The sequence below is a fragment of the Narcine bancroftii genome (genome assembly GCF_036971445.1).
Source record: "Narcine bancroftii isolate sNarBan1 chromosome 1 unlocalized genomic scaffold, sNarBan1.hap1 SUPER_1_unloc_1, whole genome shotgun sequence".
Classification (NCBI taxonomy): Eukaryota; Metazoa; Chordata; class Chondrichthyes; order Torpediniformes; family Narcinidae; genus Narcine; species Narcine bancroftii.
The window spans coordinates 1,444,662-1,456,981 of NW_027211795.1; positions in this window are offsets into that span (position 1 = coordinate 1,444,662).

Genomic DNA, 12,320 nt, shown 5'->3' on the forward strand with positions numbered 1-12,320 from the left:
TCTGATTCCCCGCCTCTGATTCCCTGCGTCTGATTCCCCGCCTCTGAATCCCCGCCTCTGAATCCCCATCTCTGATTCACCACCGCTAATTCCCGGCCTCTGATTCCCCACAACTGATTCCCGGCCTCTGATTACCCGCGTCTGATTCCCTGACTCTAATTCCCCGCCTCTGATTCCCCAGCTCTGATTCCCCACCTCTGATTACCCGCGTCTGATTCCCTGACTCTAATTCCCGGCCTCTGATTCCCCATCTCTGATTCACCGCATCTGATTCCCCACCTCTGATTCCCATATCTGATTCACCGCCTCAGTTTCCCCGCCTCTGATTCCCCGCCTCTGATTCCCCATATCTGATACCCCACCTCTGATTCCCCAACTCTGATTCCCCGCCTCTGATTCCCCAGTTATGATTACCCACCTCTGATTCCCCGCGTCTGATTCCCTGCTTCTGATTCCCTGCCTCTGATTCCCCATCTGTGATTAACCACCTCCGCGTCTGATTCCCCGCCTCAGTTTCCCCGCCGCTGATTCCCTATATCTGATTCCCGGCCTCTGATTCCCGGCCTATGATTCCCCGCTTGTAATTCCCCGCCTCTGATTCCCTGCCTCTGATTCCCCATGTCTGATTCCCAATATCTGATTCCCAGCCTCTGATTCCCCATCTCTGATTCCCCGCCTCTGATTCCCCATCTCTGATTCCCAGCCTCTGATTCCCGGAATATGATTCCCCGCTTCTGATTCCCCGCCTCTGATTCCCTGCCTCTGATTCCCCATCTCTGATTCCCCACATCTGATTCCCTGCTTCTGATTCCCCGCCTCTGATTCCCCATATCTGATTCCCTGCCTCTGATTCACCAACTCTAATTCCCCGCCTCTGATTCCTCAGCTCTGATTCCCCGCCTCTGATTCCCCGCGTCTGATTCCCTGCTTCTGATTCCCTGCCTCTGATTCCCCATCTGTGATTAACCACCTCTAATTCTCCACGTCTGAGTCCGCGCCTCTGATTCCCCATATCTTATTCCCCGACTCTGATTCCCAAACTCAGATTCCCCGCCTCTGATTCCCCAGCTCTGATTCCCCACATCTGATTCCCTGCCTCTGATTCCCCACCTCTGATTCCCAATATCTGATTCCCTGCCTCTGTTTCCCCACCTCTGATTCCCCGCCTCTGTTTCCCCATATCTGATTCCCCACCTCTGATTCCCCAACTCAGATTCCCCGCCTCTGAATCCCCAGCTTTGATTCCCCGCCTCTGATTCCCCGTGTCTGATTCCCTGCCTCTGATTCCCCGCCTCTGATTCCCCATCTCTGATTCACCGCCTCTGATTCACCACCTCAGATTCCCCATATCTGATAAGCCTCTCTGTTACCCCGCCTCTGATTCCCCGCTTCTGATTCCCCATATCTGATTCCCCGCCTCTGATACCCCATCTCTGATTCCCGGACTCAGATTCCCCACCTCTGATTCCCAGCATCTGATTCCCGGAATATGATTCCCCGCTTCTGATTCCCCGCCTCTGATTCCCTGCCTCTGATTCCCCATCTCTGATTCCCCACATCTGATTCCCTGCCTCTGATTCCCCGCCTCTGATTCCCCATATCTGATTCCCTGCCTCTGATTCCCCATCTCTGATTCCCGCCCTCCGATTCCCCACCTCTGGTTCCCCATATCTGATACCCCTCCTCTCTTTCCCCGCCTCTGATTCCCCGCCTCTGATTCTCCATATCTGATACCCCGACTCTGATACCCCAACTCTGATTCCCCGCCTCTGATTCCTCAGCTCTGATTCCCCGCCTCTGATTCCCCGCGTCTGATTCCCTGCTTCTGATTCCCTGCCTCTGATTCCCCATCTGTGATTAACCACCTCTGATTCTCCACGTCTGATTCCGCGCCTCTGATTCCCCATCTCTGATTCCCCATCTCTGATTCACAAATTCTGATTCCCCGCCTCAGATTCCCCAGCTCTGATTCCCCATCTCTGATTCCCAAATTCTGATTCCCTGCCTCTGATTCCCCACCTCTGATTCCCAATATCTGATTCCCCGCCTCTGTTTCCCCGCCTCTGATTCCCCACCTCTGTTTCCCCATATCTGATTCCCCACCTCTGATTCCCCAACTCTGATTCCCCGCCTCTGATTCCCCAGCTCTGATTCCCCGACTCTGATTCCACGTTTCTGATGCCCTGCCTCTGATTCCCCGCCTCTGATTTCCCATCTCTGATTCACTGCCTCTGATTCCCCACCTCTGATTCCCCATATCTGATTAGCCACCTCTGTTTCCCCGCCTCTGATTCCCAGCCTCTGATTCCCCATATCTGATTCCCAGCCTCTGATTCCCCATCTCTGATTCCCGGACTCTGAATCCCCACCTCTGATTCCCGGCCTCTCATTCCCGGCCTTTGATTCCCGCTTCTGATTCCCCGCCTCTGATTCCCTGCCTCTGATTCCCCATGTCTGATTCCCCACATCTGATTCCCTGCCTCTGATATCCCGCCTCTGATTCCCCGCCTCTGATTCCCTGCCACTAATTCCCCGCCTCTGATTCCCCTATCTGATTCCCTGCCTCTGATGCCCCATATCTGATTCCCAGCCTCTGATTCCCCAACTCTGATTCCCCGCCTCTGATTCCTCAGCTCTGATTCCCCACCTCTGATTCCCCGTGTCTAATTCCCTGCCTCTGATTCCCCGCCTCTGATTCCCCATCTTGGATTCACCACCACTGATACCCTGCGTCTGATTCCCTGCCTGTGATTCCCCGCCTCTGATTCACCATCTCTGATTCACTGCCTCTGATTCCCCTTCTCTGATTCCCCATGTCTGATTCCCCAATTCTGATTCCCGCCTCTGATGCCCCACCTCTGATCCCCGCTTCTGATTCCCCATATCTTATTCCCCGACTCTGATTCCCAAACTCAGATTCCCCGCCTCTGATTCCCCAGCTCTGATTCCCCACATCTGATTCCCTGCCTCTGATTCCCCACCTCTGATTCCCAATATCTGATTCCCTGCCTCTGTTTCCCCACCTCTGATTCCCCGCCTCTGTTTCCCCATATCTGATTCCCCACCTCTGATTCCCCAACTCTGATTCCCCGCCTCTGAATCCCCAGCTTTGATTCCCCGCCTCTGATTCCCCGTGTCTGATTCCCTGCCTCTGATTCCCCGCCTCTGATTCCCCATCTCTGATTCACCGCCTCTGATTCACCACCTCACATTCCCCATATCTGATAAGCCATCTCTGTTACCCCGCCTCTGATTCCCCGCCTCTGATTCCCCATATCTGATTCCCCGCCTCTGATTCCCCATCTCTGATTCCCGGACTCAGATTCCCCACCTCTGATTCCCAGCCTCTGATTCCCGGAATATGATTCCCCGCTTCTGATTCCCAGCCTCTGATTCCCTGCCTCTGATTCCCCATCTCTGATTCCCCACATCAGATTCCCTGCCTCTGATTCCCCGCTTCTGATTCCCCATATCTGATTCCCTGCCTCTGATTCCCCATCTCTGATTCCCGCGCTCCGATTCCCTACCTCTGGTTCCCCATATCTGATACCCCTCCTCTCTTTCCCCGCCTCTGATTCCCCGCCTCTGATTCTCCATATCTGATAACCCGCCTCTGATTCCCCAACTCTGATTCCCCGCCTCTGATTCCTCAGCTCTGATTCCCCGCCTCTGATTCCCCGCGTCTGATTCCCTGCTTCTGATTCCCTGCCTCTGATTCCCCATCTGTGATTAACCACCTCTGATTCTCCACGTCTGATTCCGGGCCTCTGATTCCCCATCTCTGATTCCCCATCTCTGATTCCCAAATTCTGATTCCCCGCCTCTGATTCCCCACCTCTGATTCCCCGCCTCTGTTTCCCCATATCTGATTCCCCACCTCTGATTCCCCAACTCTGATTCCCCGCCTCTGATTCCCCAGCTCTGATTCCCCGCCTCTGATTCCACGTTTCTGATGCCCTGCCTCTGATTCCCCGCCTCTGATTTCCCATCTCTGATTCACTGCCTCTGATTCCCCACCTCTGATTCCCCATATCTGATTAGCCACCTCTGTTTCCCCGCCTCTGATTCCCAGCCTCTGATTCCCCATATCTGATTCCCAGCCTCTGATTCCCCATCTCTGATTCCCGGACTCTGAATCCCCACCTCTGATTCCCGGCCTCTCATTCCCGGCCTTTGATTCCCGCTTCTGAATCCCCGCCTCTGATTCCCTGCCTCTGATTCCCCATGTCTGATTCCCCACATCTGATTCCCTGCCTCTGATATCCCGCCTCTGATTCCCCGCCTCTGATTCCCTGCCACTAATTCCCCGCCTCTGATTCCCCTATCTGATTCCCTGCCTCTGATGCCCCATATCTGATTCCCAGCCTCTGATTCCCCAACTCTGATTCCCCATATCTGATTCCCCACCTCTGATTCCCCAACTCTGATTCCCCGTGTCTAATTCCCTGTCTCTGATTCCCCGCCTCTGATTCCCCATCTTGGATTCACCACCACTGATTCCCTGCGTCTGATTCCCTGCCGGTGATTCCCCGCCTCTGATTCACCATCTCTGATTCACTGCCTCTGATTCCCCTTCTCTGATTCCCCATGTCTGATTCCCCAATTCTGATTCCCGCCTCTGATACCCCACCTCTGATTCCCCTCCTCTGATTGCCCATATCTGATTCCACGCCTCTGATTCCCCATATCTTATTCCCCGACTCTGATTCCCAAACTCAGATTCCCCGCCTCTGATTCCCCAGCTCTGATTCCCCACATCTGATTCCCTGCCTCTGATTCCCCACCTCTGATTCCCAATATCTGATTCCCTGCCTCTGTTTCCCCACCTCTGATTCCCCGCCTCTGTTTCCCCATATCTGATTCCCCACCTCTGATTCACCAACTCTGATTCCCCGCCTCTGCTTCCTCAGCTCTGATTCCCACCTCTGATTCCCCGTGTCTAATTCCCTGCCTCTGATTCCCCGCCTCTGATTCCCCATCTTGGATTCACCACCACTGATTCCCTGCGTCTGATTCCCTGCCTGTGATTCCCCGCCTCTGATTCACCATCTCTGATTCACTGCCTCTGATTCCCCTTCTCTGATTCCCCATGTCTGATTCCCCAATTCTGATTCCCGCCTCTGAGGCCCAACCTCTGATTCCCCTCCTCTGATTGCCCATATCTGATTGCCCGCCTCTGATTCCCCATATCTTATTCTCCTCCTCTGATTCCCAAACTCAGATTCCCCGCCTCTGATTCCCCAGCTCTGATTCCCCACATCTGATTCTCTGCCTCTGATTACCCACCTCTGATTCCCCGCCTCTGATTCCCCAGCTCTGATTCCCCACCTCTGATTCCCCAACTCCGATTCCCCGCCTCTGATTCCACATCTCTGATTCACCGCCTCTGATTCCCCACCTCTGATTCCCCATATTTGATAAGCCATCTCTGTTTCCCCGCCTCTGATTCCCCACCTCTGATTCCCCGTATCTGATTCCCCACCTCTGATTCCCCATCTCTGGTTCCCGGACTCAGATTCCCCACCTCTGATTCCCCGCCTCTGATTCCCTGCCTCTGATTCCCCATCTCTGATTCCCCATATCTGATTCCCCAGCTCTGATTCCCAACATCTGATTCCCTGCCTCTGATTCCCCACCTCTGATTCCCAATATCTGATTCCCTGCCTCTGTTTCCCCACTTCTGATTCCCCGCCTCTGTTTCCCCATATCTGATTCCCCACCTCTGATTCCCAACTCTGATGCCCCGCCTCTGATTCCCCAGCTCTGATTCCCCGCCTCTGATTCCCCGTGTCTGATTCCTTGCCTCTGATTCCCCGCCTCTGATTCCCCATCTCTGATTCACCACCACTGATTCCCTGCGTCTGATTCCCTGCCTGTGATTCCCCGCCTCTGATTCACCATCTCTGATTCACTGCCTCTGATTCCCCTTCTCTGATTCCCCATGTCTGATTCCCCAATTCTGATTCCCGCCTCTGATGCCCCAACTCTGATTCCCCATATCTGATTCCCCATATCTTATTCCCCGCCTCTGATTCCCAAACTCACATTCCCCGCCTCTGATTCCCCAGCTCTGATTCCCCGCCTCTGATTCCCCGCGTCTGATTCCCCGCCTCTGAATCCCCGCCTCTGATTCCACATCTCTGATTCACCACCGCTAATTCCCGGCCTCTGATTCCCCACAAATGATTCCCGGCCTCTGATTCCCGGCCTCTGATTCCCCGCCTCTGATTCCCCATCTCTGATTCCCCGCCTCTGATTCCCCGACTCTGATTCCCCGCCTCTGATTCCCCAGCTCTGATTCCCCACCTCTGATTACCCGCATCTGATTCACTGACTCTAATTCCCGGCCTCCGATTCCCCATCTCTGATTCACCGCCTCTGATTCCCCACCTCTGATTCCCCATATCTGATTCCCCGCCTCAGTTTCCCCGCCTCTGATTCCCCGCCTCTGATTCCCCATATCTGATACCCTGCCTCTGATTCCCCAACTCTGATTCCCCGCCTCTGATTCCCCAGTTATGATTCCCCACCTCTGATTCCGCGCGTCTGATTCCCTGCTTCTGATTCCCTGCCTATGATTCCCCATCTGTGATTAGCCACCTCTGATTCTCCGCGTCTGATTCCCCGCCTCAGTTTCCCCGCCTCTGATTCCCCATATCTGATTCACCGCCTCTGATTCACCACCTCAGATTCCCCATATCTGATAAGCCATCTCTGTTACCCCGCCTCTGATTCCCCATATCTGATTCCCCGCCTCTGATTCCCCATCTCTGATTCCCGGACTCAGATTCCCCACCTCTGATTCCCAGCCTCTGATTCCCGGAATATGATTCCCCGCTTCTGATTCCCCGCCTCTGATTCCCTGCCTCTGATTCCCCATCTCTGATTCCCCACATCTGATTCCCTGCTTCTGATTCCCCGCCTCTGATTCCCCATATCTGATTCCCTGCCTCTGATTCCCCAAATCTGATTCCCCGCCTCTGATTCCTCAGCTCTGATTCCCCGCCTCTGATTCCCCGCGTCTGATTCCCTGCTTCTGATTCCCTGCCTCTGATTCCCCATCTGTGATTAACCACCTCTGATTCTCCACGTCTGATTCCGCGCCTCTGATTCCCCATCTCTGATTCCCCATCTCTGATTCCCAAATTCTGATTCCCCGCCTCTGATTCCCCAGTTCTGATTCCCCATCTCTGATTCCCAAATTCTGATTCCCTGCCTCTGATTCCCCACCTCTGATTCCCCACCTCTGATTCCCAATATCTGATTCCCCGCCTCTGTTTCCCCGCCTCTGATTCCCCGCCTCTGTTTCCCCATATCTGATTCCCCACCTCTGATTCCCCAACTCTGATTCCCCGCCTCTGATTTCCCATCTCTGATTCACTGCCTCTGATTCCCCACCTCTGATTCCCCATATCTGATTAGCCACCTCTGTTTCCCCACCTCTGATTCCCAGCCTCAGATTCCCCATATCTGATTCCCAGCCTCTGATTCCCCACCTCTGATTCCCGGACTCTCATTCCCGGCCTTTGATTCCCGCTTCTGATTCCCCGCCTCTGATTCCCTGCCTCTGATTCCCCATGTCTGATTCCCCACATCTGATTCCCTGCCACTAATTCCCCGCCTCTGTTTCCCCTATCTGATTCCCTGCCTCTGATGCCCCATATCTGATTCCCAGCCTCTGATTCCCCAACTCTGATTCCCCGCCTCTGATTCCTCAGCTCTGATTCCCCACCTCTGATTCCCCGTGTCTAATTCCCTGCCTCTGATTCCCCGCCTCTGATTCCCCATCTTGTATTCACCACCACTGATTCCCTGCGTCTGATTCCCTGCCTGTGATTCCCCGCCTCTGATTCACCATCTCTGATTCACTGCCTCTGATTCCCCTTCTCTGATTCCCCATGTCTGATTCCCCAATTCTGATTCCCGCCTCTGATGCCCAACCTCTGATTCCCCTCCTCTGATTGCCCATATCTGATTCCCCGCCTCTGATTCCCCATATCTTATTCTCCGCCTCTGATCCCCAAACTCAGATTCCCCGCCTCTGATTCCCCACATCTGATTCTCTGCCTCTGATTCCCCACCTCTGATTCCCCGCCTCTGTTTCCACATATCTGATTACGCACCTCTGATTCCCCAACTCTGATTCCCCGCCTCTGATTCCCCAGCTCTGATTCCCCGCCTCTGATTCCCCGTGTCTGATTCCCTGCCTCTGATTCCCCGCCTCTGATTCCACATCTCTGATTCACCGCCTCTGATTCCCCACCTCTGATTCCCCATATCTGATAAGCCATCTCTGTTTCCCCGCCTCTGATTCCCCACCTCTGATTCCCCATATCTGACTCCCTGCCTCTGATTCCCCATCTCTGATTCCCGGACTCAGATTCCCCACCTCTGATTCCCCGCCTCTGATTCCCTGCCTCTGATTCCCCATCTCTGATTCCCCATATCTGATTCCCCAGCTCTGATTCCCAACATCTGATTCCCTGCCTCTGATTCCCCACCTCTGATTCCCAATATCTGATTCCCTGCCTCTGTTTCCCCACTTCTGATTCCCCGCCTCTGTTTCCCCATATCTGATTCCCCACCTCTGATTCCCCAACTCTGATTCCCCGCCTCTGATTCCCCAGCTCTGATTCCCCGCCTCTGATTCCCCGTGTCTGATTCCTCGCCTCTGATTCCCCGCCTCTGATTCCCCATCTCTGATTCACCACCACTGATTCCCTGCGTCTGATTTCCTGCCTGTGATTCCCCGCCTCTGATTCATCATCTCTGATTCACTGCCTCTGATTCCCCTTCTCTGATTCCCCATGTCTGATTCCCCAATTCTGATTCCCGCCTCTGATGCCCCACCTCTGATTCCCCTCCTCTGATTCCCCATATCTGATTCCCCGCCTCTGATTCCCCATATCTTATTCCCCGCCTCTGATTCCCAAACTCAGATTCCCCGCCTCTGATTCCCCAGCTCTGATTCCCCGCCTCTGATTCCCTGCGTCTGATTCCCCGCCTCTGAATCCCCGCCTCTGATTCCCCATCTCTGATTCACCACCGCTAATTCCCGGCCTCTGATTCCCCACAACTGATTCCCGGCCTCTGATTACCCGCGTCTGATTCCCTGACTCTAATTCCCCGCCTCTGATTCCCCAGCTCTGATTCCCCACCTCTGATTACCCGCGTCTGATTCCCTGACTCTAATTCCAGGCCTCTGATTCCCCATCTCTGATTCACCGCCTCTGATTCCCCACCTCTGATTCCCATATCTGATTCACCGCCTCAGTTTCCCCGCCTCTGATTCCCCGCCTCTGATTCCCCATATCTGATACCCCACCTCTGATTCCCCAACTCTGATTCCCCGCCTCTGATTCCCCAGTTATGATTACCCACCTCTGATTCCCCGCGTCTGATTCCCTGCTTCTGATTCCCTGCCTCTGATTCCCCATCTGTGATTAACCACCTCCGCGTCTGATTCCCCGCCTCAGTTTCCCCGCCGCTGATTCCCCATATCTGATTCCCGGCCTCTGATTCCCGGCCTATGATTCCCCGCTTGTAATTCCCCGCCTCTGATTCCCTGCCTCTGATTCCCCATGTCTGATTCCCCACATCTGATTCCCTGCCTCTGATACCCCGCCTCTGATTCCCTGCCTCTGATTCCATGCCACTAATTCCCCGCCTCTGATTCCCCATATCTGATTCCCTGCCTCTGATGTCCCATATCTGATTCCCTGCCTCTGATTCCCCAACTCTGATTCCCCGCCTCTGATTCCTCAGCTCTGATTCCCCACCTCTGATTCCCCGTGTCTAATTCCCTGCCTCTGATTCCCCGCCTCTGATTCCCCATCTTGGATTCACCACCACTGATTCCCTGCGTCTGATTCCCTGCCTGTGATTCCCCGCCTCTGATTCACCATCTCTGATTCACTGCCTCTGATTCCCCTTCTCTGATTCCCCATGTCTGATTCCCCAATTCTGATTCCCGCCTCTGATGCCCCACCTCTGATTCCCCTCCTCTGATTCCCCATATCTGATTCCCCGCCTCTGATTCCCCATATCTTATTCCCCGACTCTGATTCCCAAACTCAGATTCCCCGCCTCTGATTCCCCAGCTCTGATTCCCCACATCTGATTCCCTGCCTCTGATTCCCCACCTTTGATTCCCAATATCTGATTCCTGCCTCTGTTTCCCCACCTCTGATTCCCCGCCTCTGTTTCCCCATATCTGATTCCCCACCTCTGATTCCCCAACTCTGATTTCCCGCCTCTGAATCCCCAGCTTTGATTCCCCGCCTCTGATTCCCCGTGTCTGATTCCCTGCATCTGATTCCCCGCCTCTGATTCCCCATCTCTGATTCACCGCCTCTCATTCACCACCTCAGATTCCCCATATCTGATAAGCCTCTCTGTTACCCCGCCTCTGATTCCCCGCTTCTGATTCCCCATATCTGATTCCCCGCCTCTGATTCCCCATCTCTGATTCCCGGACTCAGATTCCCCACCTCTGATTCCCAGCATCTGATTCCCGGAATATGATTCCCCGCTTCTGATTCCCCGCCTCTGATTCCCTGCCTCTGATTCCCCATCTCTGATTCCCCACATCTGATTCCCTGCCTCTGATTCCCCGCCTCTGATTCCCCATATCTGATTCCCTGCCTCTGATTCCCCATCTCTGATTCCCGCCCTCCGATTCCCCACCTCTGGTTCCCCATATCTGATACCCCTCCTCTCTTTCCCCGCCTCTGATTCCCCGCCTCTGATTCTCCATATCTGATACCCCGACTCTGATTCCCCAACTCTGATTCCCCGCCTCTGATTCCTCAGCTCTGATTCCCCGCCTCTGATTCCCCGCGTATGATTCCCTGCTTCTGATTCCCTGCCTCTGATTCCCCATCTGTGATTAACCACCACTGATTCTCCACGTCTGATTCCGCGCCTCTGATTCCCCATCTCTGATTCCCAAATTCTGATTCCCCGCCTCAGATACCCCAGCTCTGATTCCCCATCTCTGTTTCCCAAATTCTGATTCCCTGCCTCTGATTCCCCACCTCTGATTCCCAATATCTGATTCCCCGCCTCTGTTTCCCCGCCTCTGATTCCCCGCCTCTGTTTCCCCATATCTGATTCCCCACCTCTGATTCCCCAACTCTGATTCCCCGCCTCTGATTCCCCAGCTCTGATTCCCCGACTCTGATTCCACGTTTCTGATGCCCTGCCTCTGATTCCCCGCCTCTGATTTCCCATCTCTGATTCACTGCCTCTGATTCACCACCTCTGATTCCCCATATCTGATTAGCCACCTCTGTTTCCCCGCCTCTGATTCCCAGCCTCTGATTCCCCATATCTGATTCCCAGCCTCTGATTCCCCATCTCTGATTCCCGGACTCTGAATCCCCACCTCTGATTCCCGGCCTCTCATTCCCGGCCTTTGATTCCCGCTTCTGATTCCCCGCCTCTGATTCCCTGCCTCTGATTCCCCATGTCTGATTCCCCACATCTGATTCCCTGCCTCTGATATCCCACCTCTGATTCCCCGCCTCTGATTCCCTGCCACTAATTGCCCGCCTCTGATTCCCCTATCTGATTCCCTGCCTCTGATGCCCCATATCTGATTCCCAGCCTCTGATTCCCCAACTCTGATTCCCCGCCTCTGATTCCTCAGCTCTGATTCCCCACCTCTGATTCCCCGTGTCTAATTCCCTGCCTCTGATTCCCCGCCTCTGATTCCCCATCTTGGATTCACCACCACTGATTCCCTGCGTCTGATTCCCTGCCTGTGATTCCCCGCCTCTGATTCACCATCTCTGATTCACTGCCTCTGATTCCCCTTCTCTGATTCCCCATGTCTGATTCCCCAATTCTGATTCCCGCCTCTGATGCCCCACCTCTGATTCCCCTCCTCTGATGGCCCATATCTGATTCCCCGCCTCTGATTCCCCATATCTTATTCCCCGACTCTGATTCCCCGCCTCTGATTCCCCACCTCTGATTCCCCATCTCTGATTCCCAAATTCTGATTCCCTGCCTCTGATTCCCCACCTCTGATTCCCAATATCTGATTCCCCGCCTCTGTTTCCCCGCCTCTGATTCCCCGCCTCTGTTTCCCCATATCTGATTCCCCACCTCTGATTCCCCAACTCTGATTCCCCGCCTCTGATTCCCCAGCTCTGATTCCCCGCCTCTGATTCCACGTTTCTGATGCCCTGCCTCTGATTCCCCGTCTCTGATTTCCCATCTCTGATTCACTGCCTCTGATTCCCCACCTCTGATTCCCCATATCTGATTAGTCACCTCTGTTTCCCCGCCTCTGATTCCCAGCCTCTGATTCCCCA